Genomic DNA, 12,303 nt, shown 5'->3' with positions numbered 1-12,303 from the left:
ATTGTTTTTCCGCGCGTGATGGTCGTCTCTTCACGCTAATAAAAATAAATAAACCGCTAATAAAAACATATAAATCCCGGCAAAAAGTGTATTTTTGGAGTGTTCACGTGTAGCATATACTAAAACAATTATTCACTTTGTCTTCACTGAATGATTGTTAAATATTATTTATTTTCGGATCCTAATAATTGATTTGTTTTACTTTTGCTCCTCCTTTTTCTATACATTTTATGAGCGAGTCCTTGCAGGTTAAAGGCAAAGATTAAAAGCCTGCAAAGCGGCTGTGTTATCCGACAGCTTCTTGCTGACCTTACAATAAGCAGATGGGTTCACCGGTCAGGGCTCGGGGGTCATGGCCACTATCATGGTTGGAAGTGTTGACTAGTTGAAAAGCCATATGCATGCATCCTGCAGTACTCAAGTCGTTAATGATTGATGTCATCCAAGTTGCAGGGTGTGGTGAGAGAGGGAAGGAGGAAGCGAGAGAAAAGAGTTGTACTACTACAAAAATATCTAATGACATTCTTGTGGGGTCTCTCTTGAGAACGCACACACACACAAAATTAAAATAATTAGGAATTCCTGGGAACCTTAACCACCAAAACGAGAGAGAGAGAGAGAGAGAGAGAGAGAGAGAGAGAGAGAGAGAGAGAGAGAGAGAGAGAGTGAGAGAAACCAGATTTGTTATGAACCACAGTGCATGTGGGCCAACACTAAGCTGAAAAAGTAAATGCTCTCATGGAGAACATGGGCCAAGCTGCCACACCTTGAGCTCAAGGCACCTTAATAAAATCTCTGTCAGTCTTACTTAACAGGTGATGTCATACTATAATACTGTAGTAAAATAACCTTAAGGAGAGCTGTCTTTGTCAGTCCGACTCACTGTTACAGGTCATGTCATACCATAATAAAATAACTCTGATAACTCTGAACTTTGATTCTTGACAAAATGAGGAGTTATGGCAAGAAATCCACTTCACCATTTTCTATAGAGTATTTCTAATGTTCTGAGAGAGAGAGAGAGAGAGAGAGAGAGAGAGAGAGAGAGAGAGAGAGAGAGAGAGAGAGAGAGAGAGAGAGAGAGAGAGAGAGCCCTTGAGCTGCAGCATATGTTCCATGTTAAGGTCTCCATCCTCACAGTGGATGTATAGGACAGCCACATCCTCAGGGTTGGACCACATTAGGGGGCCATACATTCCTCTCCACATCGGGGTTAAATTGATGACGCATTGGTCCTGCATTTGGGGCTTGTAGCTTATGGCTCCTACGATGAGCCACCGAATCAGCTGAGCAGAAAGAGCCTATGTAGCAGACATCCCCACTGTTACATAATGCTCATGTTTCCTTTCATAGAAGAGGCCTTCTGACTTCCCCCCCGCTCAACCAGGCCTCATGTCCTGGGGAACTCTTTGACCCACACGTACTCACCACAACCACTGTTGACCAGCAAGTCAAACAAGAGGAATGTTATTCTCATGATGGAAAAATGCTACGATAACCATCAGATTAATAGGGGAGGGGCTGTACCATGTTAGCCACTTCAGGCTGCGCATGATTAGCGGCTAACGGTTTGAAGATGTTAGCATTTCGATGTTCCTCACATACCGTATATAATGCTGCATTTCTATTTTACTTTGTCGTCATGGAGATAACATCCCAAGGACCACCCAAATGCATGTTCATATTCCAGGGCCCGCTCCTTTAAAAACACGGGTTGTGTGAATCGCAGAACATTTTATTAACGAAAACAGAAAACCCAGCAGTAAGTCCTTCCACATGTGCTACAACACACTATAACGATGACATCATGAATGCAGGAACTATTTTGCGATGGAGTCTCCTCCTTTGGAAAGTCCCTGTGTCACTGATATCTGGAGCCAATGATCGGTGAAAAACCATGAACACTGACCACCGAACACCAGCACCGCAGAAACGCCCAGCCCTCACGCTTCATTCCTGTCCTGTCCTCTGCACATCTTTTCAAGTGTGTGTTTGAGCGAGGAGGTCTTGTATATCGGCCGACACCCTGTCTGGGATGTTGGACATACGTCTGCTGTATGTGTGCACTCCTCTGTGTGTGTGTGTGTGTGTGCGCGTGCGCATGCGTGTGCGTGTGTGTGTGTGCATGTGTGTGTGTGTGTCTCTCACAGACATGTTCCCACCACAACAGGTGGGGCTGATTAACTAATCCCCAGCCCTGGGACCTGGCCCCACTCCTCTCCCAGGGGGAGCGCTGCTCGCTGGTCCACTTGGCCCGCGTCCAGACGGAGCCCAGAGCCCTCAGTTGGCCTCTGCACTGCTCATCACTCAACTCCATGCTCAGAGGCACAGCCCATAATGGGTTGAGGGGGCTTTGAGTCACTCCTTGGAAGAAGGAAAGAGCACGTCAAAAACCGCCTGGCATTACAGGGGTGCAGTGTTTACCTCGGACTGGCTTGGAGCCGTCGTACATCACGTGACACATGCCCCGCAATGTTTTCCAGTGTTACCCGTTTAATAGTGTAGCTCCACGACACTACAGGGGGGAGGGGGGGAGGGGGCGGGGTCCCAGCTGCGTTGGAAAACCAAAGTTGGACTGCACCAGCAGTGGGCCGTAATCAGAGGCAACTGATTACATCACCGGGGTATTCGTTTTAAGACTTCATCGCCATAGCAACACAAGGTTATTTCGTTTCTTTTGGTAGGTAATTTTCCCCAACACACATTACAATACAATTAACAGTTTGCATCTGTATAATACACGCAGACACCGCTGTTCGAAAACAGTGTAACTTGGGAGGCACATTTTTTGTGCACCTTTCCTGTGCACCTAACATTATAAAACATTTCCCACACAGGTTGCATTGGACCTCCTCTGGTGTTGGCATCGAGTAATGATGCCTCTGTATAGCCTCATTTAAATCATGAGGATCCAGGCACACCCTCAGTGATCCATTTTCCTTCTCTGTGATGACCAGGCTATTCACCCATTCAGTTAATCAGTCATGGGTGCTATGACAATCTTTAGCCTCTTGCTGATGCTGGGTCATTTTCAATCTATCCATGACACCCTTTTCTTGCACCCGTGCTCTCCTGGGGCCACACTTGGGTTTGCGTGTATATGACGGACACCTCACCCAAACCACTGAAGACAGCTGGGAAGCTTTCCAGCGACTCATCCTTGGTTGCTGGGCCTTCATTGCAACCGCTCCCATCCTCCTTACCAGCCGTAGTTCCTTACAGGCTTCTCTGCCTCATATTGGGGTGGAGGACTGCGCCCCTCCAGAGGCAATGAGAACTATAGTATTGGGCTATGGCTGTGCGGGATCTGGGATCTTCTGCAATATATTCCATGGCAGCACATTCGCATCAGCACCTGTGTCCAGCTTAAATCTTACTGGAGTGTCACTTATCTTGGCTGGCGTGTACCAAGCTGTGTCTGTCTGTGGTGTTACTTCATTAACTCAACTAAGGACACTGTGTCTATGAAGGACTCCACTTCACTGTTTCTGCACTTCTGTCACAGCTCTGTCTGCACTTACACCTTCTGCCATGGAATGGGACCAGAATTGGGGACGTTCAAAAAAACGTCACATTTAACATACTAGCGTGTCGTAAACCTCCCTCTTCTCCGACTGTGTGAAGCGTAATGGCAGTTATATTTCATGTAGGCTATGCCGCCTAGGCCTCGTCTTATGGGCTTGTCCTGTGTGCACACCTGCGTGATCTGAACATTTCAGCAATGTAGCAATCAACGTGGGCACTGCCAAACTTACTTCACGGCACCGAGTTCATCAAATGTTTAGCAAATTAATTAATTAGTCATCAACCAGTGTACTACCTCGACCAGCTACGATGAAGAAATGCAGCGCTAGCGTGAAGGACCGTACAGAGGTACGGCCTTCTCGGCCTGTCTGCTCCTCCTGTTCGGCGGCGCTTCCACCATGCGACGAGCACCCCTCGTGCTTTGTTGCCTGGGTGCGGAGCACGCTGTGGCCGCCTAGCCTGGCTAATGCCAGACCTCATCTCAATCTACATTGAGAAGAGGTCTGGGAACCACACATTTTCTTGTATTTGAGGCGTGGTTTACGATTGCCCGGAGCAATTTATTGGGCGCTACGAGTGTCTATCATGTGAGTCTGTACGAAGCTCATAGCCAATCGTATCAATAATACCAGATGACGTATGTAGAGCGCCAGAAATTCGATGAGGAAGAAGGCGATAGGTGTGTTGCACAGACGTCATCATCATCTTGTCGTCCCTCCCCGTTCTGTGATTGGAATCCATGGAATCCAGGCTTCCTAGCAGCGCGAAATGAAATCGCGCTGCTAGGCAGCCTGGGTATACCCAGGCTAGTGGCAGAGCCAATCCGTCCACTGATCTATTGATGGTTCCCTGAAGCCGCCAATGAACGATTCACTGGCAAGAGGGATGCCTCGCTTGCAGTCACCCCTAGTAGCGCTCCTCTCTTACAACGTATGGCATCCGGCCAAAGAGCCACTGCCTACTGACAGTCCCCCAAAAACCGCTCGCCGCTCTGCTGGACAGATGCTCAGCAGGAAGATACTCTGCCTGGCAGCCATGACAGTTGGAAAGGTGTAATGTGGATCTGACGACGTGAAAAAGGTTTTCAGGAGCCACTGTTAACCAGAGAGCAACGTGTAGGGCCGCGTATACAGTATCAGTTTTAAACGTCTAGCTGTAGGAACATGTGCAAAGTGTCTGTTTTAAACGTCTGGCTGTAGGACTGTGCCCAATGACTTGAACTTGACCCACAGTAGATATGGAAGGCCAGTGAAGGTAGAGTTACTGAATGTGGCTGAATGTGAGATTGAGCAAGATTCTTACTTGTTTTCAATTGGTAAAAAAAGATAACACACTAGTCATGCATGATCATTTAAAACATGCTGGGTCTCAAACCCCTGTGATGAAAGCAATGTCTAAATAATATGTCTTTTTTTTTTAGCCACCATGTGCCTAGTATAACATCTTGCCAAAGGACTACAGTTGAAAATTTGCCTGCTGGCTAAAACTGGCACATTTACAGAAATGTTGATCAATGTGCACTGTCCTTTAAATAAATAAATAAAATAAAAAATAAAAGTGGATGTTGCTCCGCAAGCCAGTATCCCCGCTGGTGGTCTGGGGCCCAAAGGAGTCCAGAACATTCTCATCCATCGGGTGGTCGGACTTCTCCTCAAGTCTTCTGAAGGAACATCGACTGCTATAGCGAAAACTGCAGCCTGAATGAATGAAAGTGTTAACAGAAACTCTGCCGCTGCCATGACGTAATGTAACGTGCGTGAACTAATCAGATAACTTTCCCACACAAAATGAGTGCAACAGCTGTCTGCCTCCATCTCGTTGTTGTCACACGGGTACCAGTTGTTCCTCCACAACACAAAAGAAAGAGCTTTGGAAAAAGAGTTTGCCAGTAAATGAAGGCTGACTCATTAGACATGGCTCCTTACACACATCACAAGGTAACTGTAAAACAAAGGATCTCAGAGGTCTATACAAACTCCTTCATCTGCTTCATCTCACCCTCCTTTCCTGCTGATGTCACTGGGTGAAGGCGGCGCTGAGTGTGAGTTACCCAGGGAGGTCGCAGGCACCTGGAGGCCAGAGCCCCCAGCACACAGCCCTCCCAACTCCCACAGAGAGGGAGGGGAACAGAGAAAGAGGGGACAGATTGAGAGAGAATAAATATGGGAGGGAGGGAGAGAGAGAGAGAGAGAGAGAGAGAGAGAGCGAGAGAGAGAGAATAGACTTGGGTGCTGAGACCAAGATCAGGGAGCGTTGGGTAAGGTCTGGTGATGGAATGTTCAATAGGGAGAAGTGATGCACAAACACACACAAACACACACACACACACACACACACACACACACACACACACACGTTCTCCCGAAAAGAATGTGATTCTACTGTGGCCCATCTACACGGTGCTGATTTAAAAGTTTCACACACTTTTTAATGTTTGCTAGTAGTTGCAGATTTAGTGTTCGCTGTTTATTGCAAATCTGATTTGTGATAGCGACGTTTACAATGCGACAAAGTCACAATTTAAAGAAAAAACTGACTGTGGCATTGTTGTAAAACATGTAACATAGATTAACTATTCATGCCAGTGTGCGTTTGCTGTTTGTCTCTTGTGGTCGTGCCAGGCCAGTGATGTGCTCCAGTCAACTATTTTCACACGTTGGTAGATTTAGGAATTTAATAAATGTATCAAAAGATGACGCATATCTAACGATAAGCAAATTAGGCTTCGTTATTAATTGGGATAGCTAGACATTTTGCCGTATGCTATTATGATGCAATATGCCATAGAGCATTTCGTGATGAAGCTATTGCTGGGACTAGCAAGTTTTTGCTAGCAAAAAAAAGGAATATCCAATGAATGGCTGCCCGACTGGTCAGGGACCACATGCTGCCACAGCAGACTAGATCAGCCTTTAGTGACCACGAGGCCGTTTCCTCTGCAGCTGTACAGCGCATAGAGACATCTATGGCCCGAAGATAATGACCAATACCACCAAAAACGTTAAAATAGGAACTGCCATATTTATAACAAACATATTTTAACAATGGCAAAGTGTTTTAGCCTTTAGTATGACTTCAAAGCATAAACACTAAACCATCCTATATCGGTACAAGTAAGCGAAATATTCGAATGGATACTTTCTTTTGAAACATTTATTGCCACCAATCGGAGGGGGATGATTATCATATTCATCATGCTGGTGTCAGAAAGTGTACAGAAAGTTTACAGCACACATCACACTTTCTTTGTCTGTTAATACTTTGTAATTTCAGGAAAAGAAAACAGCTCTCAGCCAAACAAATGAAACCAGATGGGTCCAAAACCCCTGTTTTGCATATATTACCAATGCTTGGAGATCCAACTGAGCAGTCGCCTGCTGCCATCCAATCCCCCCTCCTCCCAGTACCAAGGGGGCCCAAGACACACGCAGACACAAAGCACAAACAACAGCTACCTGTTGTCTCTCCGGGCCCCAGCTGTTGATGGATGGGAAGAGGGAGATGGTTTGGGGGCGGGGTCTGATGCTCTGTTCTTTGTCCATGCATCACATTCTGCTATCTAATCTGCACAGGGCAGCGTCAGGACCGCAGGGTTTACTCCACATCCCCCTCTCTTGATTAGATCTGAGAGACCAGCTGAGACCCGCACTACAGGGAGACAGAGAGAACAGAGACAGAGAGAGATAAGGGAGACAGAGAGAGAAGAGAGACAGAGAGAGAAAAGAGATACAGAGAGAGAAAAGAGAGACAGAGAGAGAGAAGAGAGAAAGTGGAACAGGGGAGACAGGGACAGAGAAGAGAGACAGAGAGTGAGAAGGACAGAAAAAGTATGGGGGTGGTTATTGAATTGAATATTCTAATATTAAATAATATAACATTAATATTCAATCACAGTGCTGAAATAATCTCATCTGCTACCACCACAGGCAACAAGTATAAAAGCCATTAGGAACTATGAGATGGCAACAAGGAAAGCTGTAGATGTGATTTCATCACATACTACACCCTGACTATATCAAACCGCACAGACATTTGTACATGCAGTTGTGGTTTTAGTGTAAACATACGCTAAAATGTCTCTCCTTAAAGACGTCTCTAATGGGTTCCACCTCCAAGCCAGCAGAACACAAGAACAAATCCCCTGCAGTAAATATACACAGCTGCTCCGCATTCTGGAGCTTATCCATGTTACAAGGGACCTATGTTCCAAGGGCCCTATGTTACCAAGCTCCTATGTTACCAGGGCCCTATGCTACCAAGCCCCTATGTTACCAGGGTCCTATGTTACCAAGCTCCTATGTTACCAGGGCCCTATGTTACCAGGGTCCTAACCAGGGTCCTATGATATCAAGGTCCTATGTTACCAGGGTCCTAACCAGTGTCCTATGATATCAAGGTCCTATGTTACCAGGGTCCTAAACAGTGTCCTATGATATCAAGGTCCTATGTTACCAGGGTCCTAACCAGTGTCCTATGATATCAAGGTCCTATGTTACCAGGGTCCTAACCAGGGTCCTATGATATCAAGGTCCTATGTTCCCAGGGCCCTATGTTACCATGGTTCTATGTTCCTAGGGTCCTATATTATCAGGGTCCTATATTATCAGGGACCTATGTTATCAGGGACCTATGTTATCAGGGTCCTATGTTATCAGGGTCCTATGTTATCAGGGTCCTATATTATCAGGGTCCTATGTAATCAGGGACCTATGTTATCAGGGTCCTATGTTATCAGGGTCCTATCTTATCAGGGTCCTATGTTCCTGGGGTCCTATGTTCCTGGGGTCCTATATTATCAGGGACCTATGTTCCTAGGGTCCTATGTTATCAGGGTCCTATGTTATCAGGGTCCTGTGGGGTCCTTTTTTTATCCATCCCAGCCATCCTGTCATCCCAGTATGAGGAACCCCCAAAGGAGGAAGTTGGTGCCCGCCATGTCTCCCGCCTGGGTCAAGGGGCGGCCGGAACTCTACGTACTGTCCAGCCAGATCAGGAAACTCCTGGTGTATCCGGAGTAAAACACACGACGGGACGACCACCCTGACATTCTGTCACAACTAGCACCAGCTGACAAAGCTGTGATAGGAGATATACCTGTAACACCTGTAACGAGAGGATATATTACATATCCTGTTGAAAACCGTATTTATACAGGGATGATTCTGTGAAGTGTTTGTACATTTGCAAAACATTTATTTATATTGAGGAAAAAATTCCTGTGTCATGTCTCATATATTGATATTGGTCATTTTTGTCTCCCTGATATCAGCATCTGCCACTAGGATCCAGTGTTGGTCGGGCTCTAACTTTGATATCCCTACCCTTCGATGTCCCATACATTCACACATTGGACCTTTAAGCATGCTTTATCACACGTTAGTCTTTATTATTAGGCTCATAATGGGGTTGGTGACGTTGGATGCTTGGCGGTTTCATCAAGTTGTCCACAGGGAGAGGACAGGGAACACTTGGCTGGTCCCGGGACAGTCAGGAGGGTCGGCTGACCTCATGACCACTGCTGTAGAGCATGCGCATCCATGCTCTCAGACTCAATACAACAAAGAAAGCTACTGAAGGAAAAAGGGAGGATAGAGGGGTAGGACAACTTCTGCCTTTCCCAAAATAAGGATAGTTAGGTCATCATTTGACTTCAACGTTAAACCACTTGGGCCAAAATCACTGCTTAATAAGATATCTTTCTTCCTGATTGAAAGAAAATGTACTTACATTGCGTCTGATATGAGTCAGACATGGCGTGTCTGTAGAGGGGTCACATAGGGGAGGCCCTTCTCTCCTGTGATGTGTCAAAACATAAGACGTGCTGAATGACATCTTGGGCCAGGTGAGCATCACCATGCTGACTCCTCGTGGCCAGCTTACCTCGGCACAATTCTGGGCAAGAATCTAAATATTATATTGTAGTGTCCTCTAGTGGTACTATGCTGATGTTGCAGCTATCAAGTGGTTGTAATTCTTTAATTTTCTTAATGTGAAGGCATAGGGCTGGTATGTAGGGGGGGGACGGGGGGGGGGACGTTTGTATTGGATTTGTTGTTTCTATTGTTGTTTCTATCTATGATTGTTTTTGTTTATAATATGTCATATTTTATTTGCTATTGCTTTGGCATCGTTTTGCAATGACAATTAGAGAGTTGTATTTTTCCGAGTATGCTTTTCAGGGTGGAATAGGAAAATTCGCTTTTTTTTTTCGGATTGTCATGTGGTTCTTTCCTCCTGCGGGGATCGGGGTTAAATATTATCTTCAACTTTTTTGTGTTTGGGTTCTTGTACATGCGTATGTGTGGTTGATAGTGTGTGCGTGTGCGTGTGTGTGTAAGTGTGTATGTGTGTGTGTGTGTGTGTGTGTGTGTGTGTGTGTGTGTGTGTGTGTGTGTGTGTGTGTGTGTGTGTGTATATTTATAGCATACTAGACAGACAAAGCTCATGAAAAAAGACAGCAATAATATAAATAAATAAATGCCATGGTTATCGTCATGGCAACCTGTGAGTGTCAAAAGCCCATCTGGCTAGCGACCAAGCTGAGTGTGTGTTGGGGTTCAGGTACTGCAGAGACCCCCTGTGTCACCCCCTCTCCCCTGGGGCTCGGCCCTCCAGAGACCCCCTGGTCACCCCCTCTCCCCCGGGGCCCAGCCCTAAAGAGCAGGCACTGCAGGGACCCCCTGTCTGTCACTACTGCATCTGGGACTGATAAGGTTCTGTCAGTAGAGGCCTCAGCGACTGATAAAGGTTCTGTCAGTAGAGGCTTCAGGGACTGATAAAGGTTCTGTCAGTAGAGGCCTCAGCGACTAATAAGGTTCTGTCAGTAGAGGCTTCAGGGACTGATAAAGGTTCTGTCAGTAGAGGCTTCAGGGACTGATAAAGGTTCTGTCAGTAGAGGCTTCAGGGACTGATAAAGGTTCTGACAGTACTGCACCTGGGACTGATAAGGTTCTGTCAGTAGAGGCCTCAGCGACTGATAAAGGTTCTGTCAGTAGAGGCCTCAGCGACTAATAAGGTTCTGTCAGTACTGCATCAGGGACTGATAAAGGTTCTGTCAGTTGAGGCCTCAGCGACTGATAATGTTCTGTCAGTACTGCATCAGGGACTGATAAAGGTTCTGTCAGTAGAGGCCTCAGCGACTGATAAGGTTCTGTCAGTACTGCATCAGGGACTGATAAAGGTTCTGTCAGTAGAGGCTTCAGGGACTGATAAAGGTTCTGTCAGTAGAGGCCTCAGCGACTAATAAGGTTCTGTCAGTAGAGGCTTCAGGGACTGATAAAGGTTCTGTCAGTAGAGGCTTCAGGGACTGATAAAGGTTCTGTCAGTAGAGGCTTCAGGGACTGATAAAGGTTCTGACAGTACTGCACCTGGGACTGATAAGGTTCTGTCAGTAGAGGCCTCAGCGACTGATAAAGGTTCTGTCAGTAGAGGCCTCAGCGACTAATAAGGTTCTGTCAGTACTGCATCAGGGACTGATAAAGGTTCTGTCAGTTGAGGCCTCAGCGACTGATAATGTTCTGTCAGTACTGCATCAGGGACTGATAAAGGTTCTGTCAGTAGAGGCCTCAGCGACTGATAAGGTTCTGTCAGTACTGCATCAGGGACTGATAAAGGTTCTGTCAGTAGAGGCCTCAGCGACTGATAAGGTTCTGTCAGTAGAGGCTTCAGGGACTGATAAAGGTTCTGTCAGTAGAGGCTTCAGGGACTGATAAAGGTTCTGACAGTAGAGGCATCAGCGACTGATAAGGTTCTGTCAGTAGAGGCATCAGCAACTGATGTTCTCGAGGCCTGCTCCTGTGCGACCTCCAGTCCAACTCCATTAACACATCTCCCTGGGTCTGGCCCCCCTCCCACTGGGACCCCCAGGGCTGCATGGTAACAGGAGCCCCGCCCCGCTCATTGTCTGATAAGACATCGTCCTCAGAAATAGCTTTCCCAGAAGGCAGCGGGCAGACGTGGGGGTATTTACTGGAAGCGCTTGTTGAGGGCGAGCATGTCGCATGCCTGCATGCCTGCCCTTCTGACACCTGCTGGGGCCTGATTGGGGCCTAATGGTGAGCCACATTATATTTAATCATTAACACTAAACGTATTGCTTACATTTCTCTTAATACATCTGTCAGCTAGCGTATAGCATGTCCAATGCCTTTATTGGCCCTGCAGTGGAATACGGTGCATCATGTGACGAAGGCCTTCAGTTTGATCCGTCCTCTCTGTCCTCTGGAGAGGTTTTTGTCCAAGCCAAGGAATGAATAGCATTGGACAAATATGGAGCGGCCAAATAATTGTTTTCAAACACAAGACAATTCCCAAAGTATTACTCACCGACTTATTGTTGGAAGTAATGTTCCCTCATTCTGATCACGTTCCAAATGTTCCCAGATATGTTCAGTTGAGCGGAGTTGTTGTGGCGATTCTGGGGATGCAGTGCAAACACAGCAGACACCTGGTTGTCCTCAGACCTCACATGAACTCTTTACAGTTCCCCTTCGTTTTACACTCATTCAACCTGCCCACAAATGTAAGCAAATGCCCTGAGTCTGTGCTGAATACAGGAACATCACCATCAAGTCTGGAATAGCCGCTACCTCTTCCAAAAGGCTAACATAACAGGTCACCATCAGATGGGCAATAGAACATAACTTAATGTGTAAAATCTGTGAAAGAAGTTAGCGGTGATGATGACGTCAATATGTTTTACTGACTTGGATAAAAGACCAAACATTCATTGTTCATATTTCAATAAAATAAAGGCGTCCAAAATGTTGAGAAATGGCG

The sequence above is a fragment of the Gadus morhua genome, chromosome 16 (assembly GCF_902167405.1).
Source record: "Gadus morhua chromosome 16, gadMor3.0, whole genome shotgun sequence".
NCBI lineage: Eukaryota > Metazoa > Chordata > Actinopteri > Gadiformes > Gadidae > Gadus > Gadus morhua.
Note: the sequence above shows the minus strand (reverse complement) of the source record.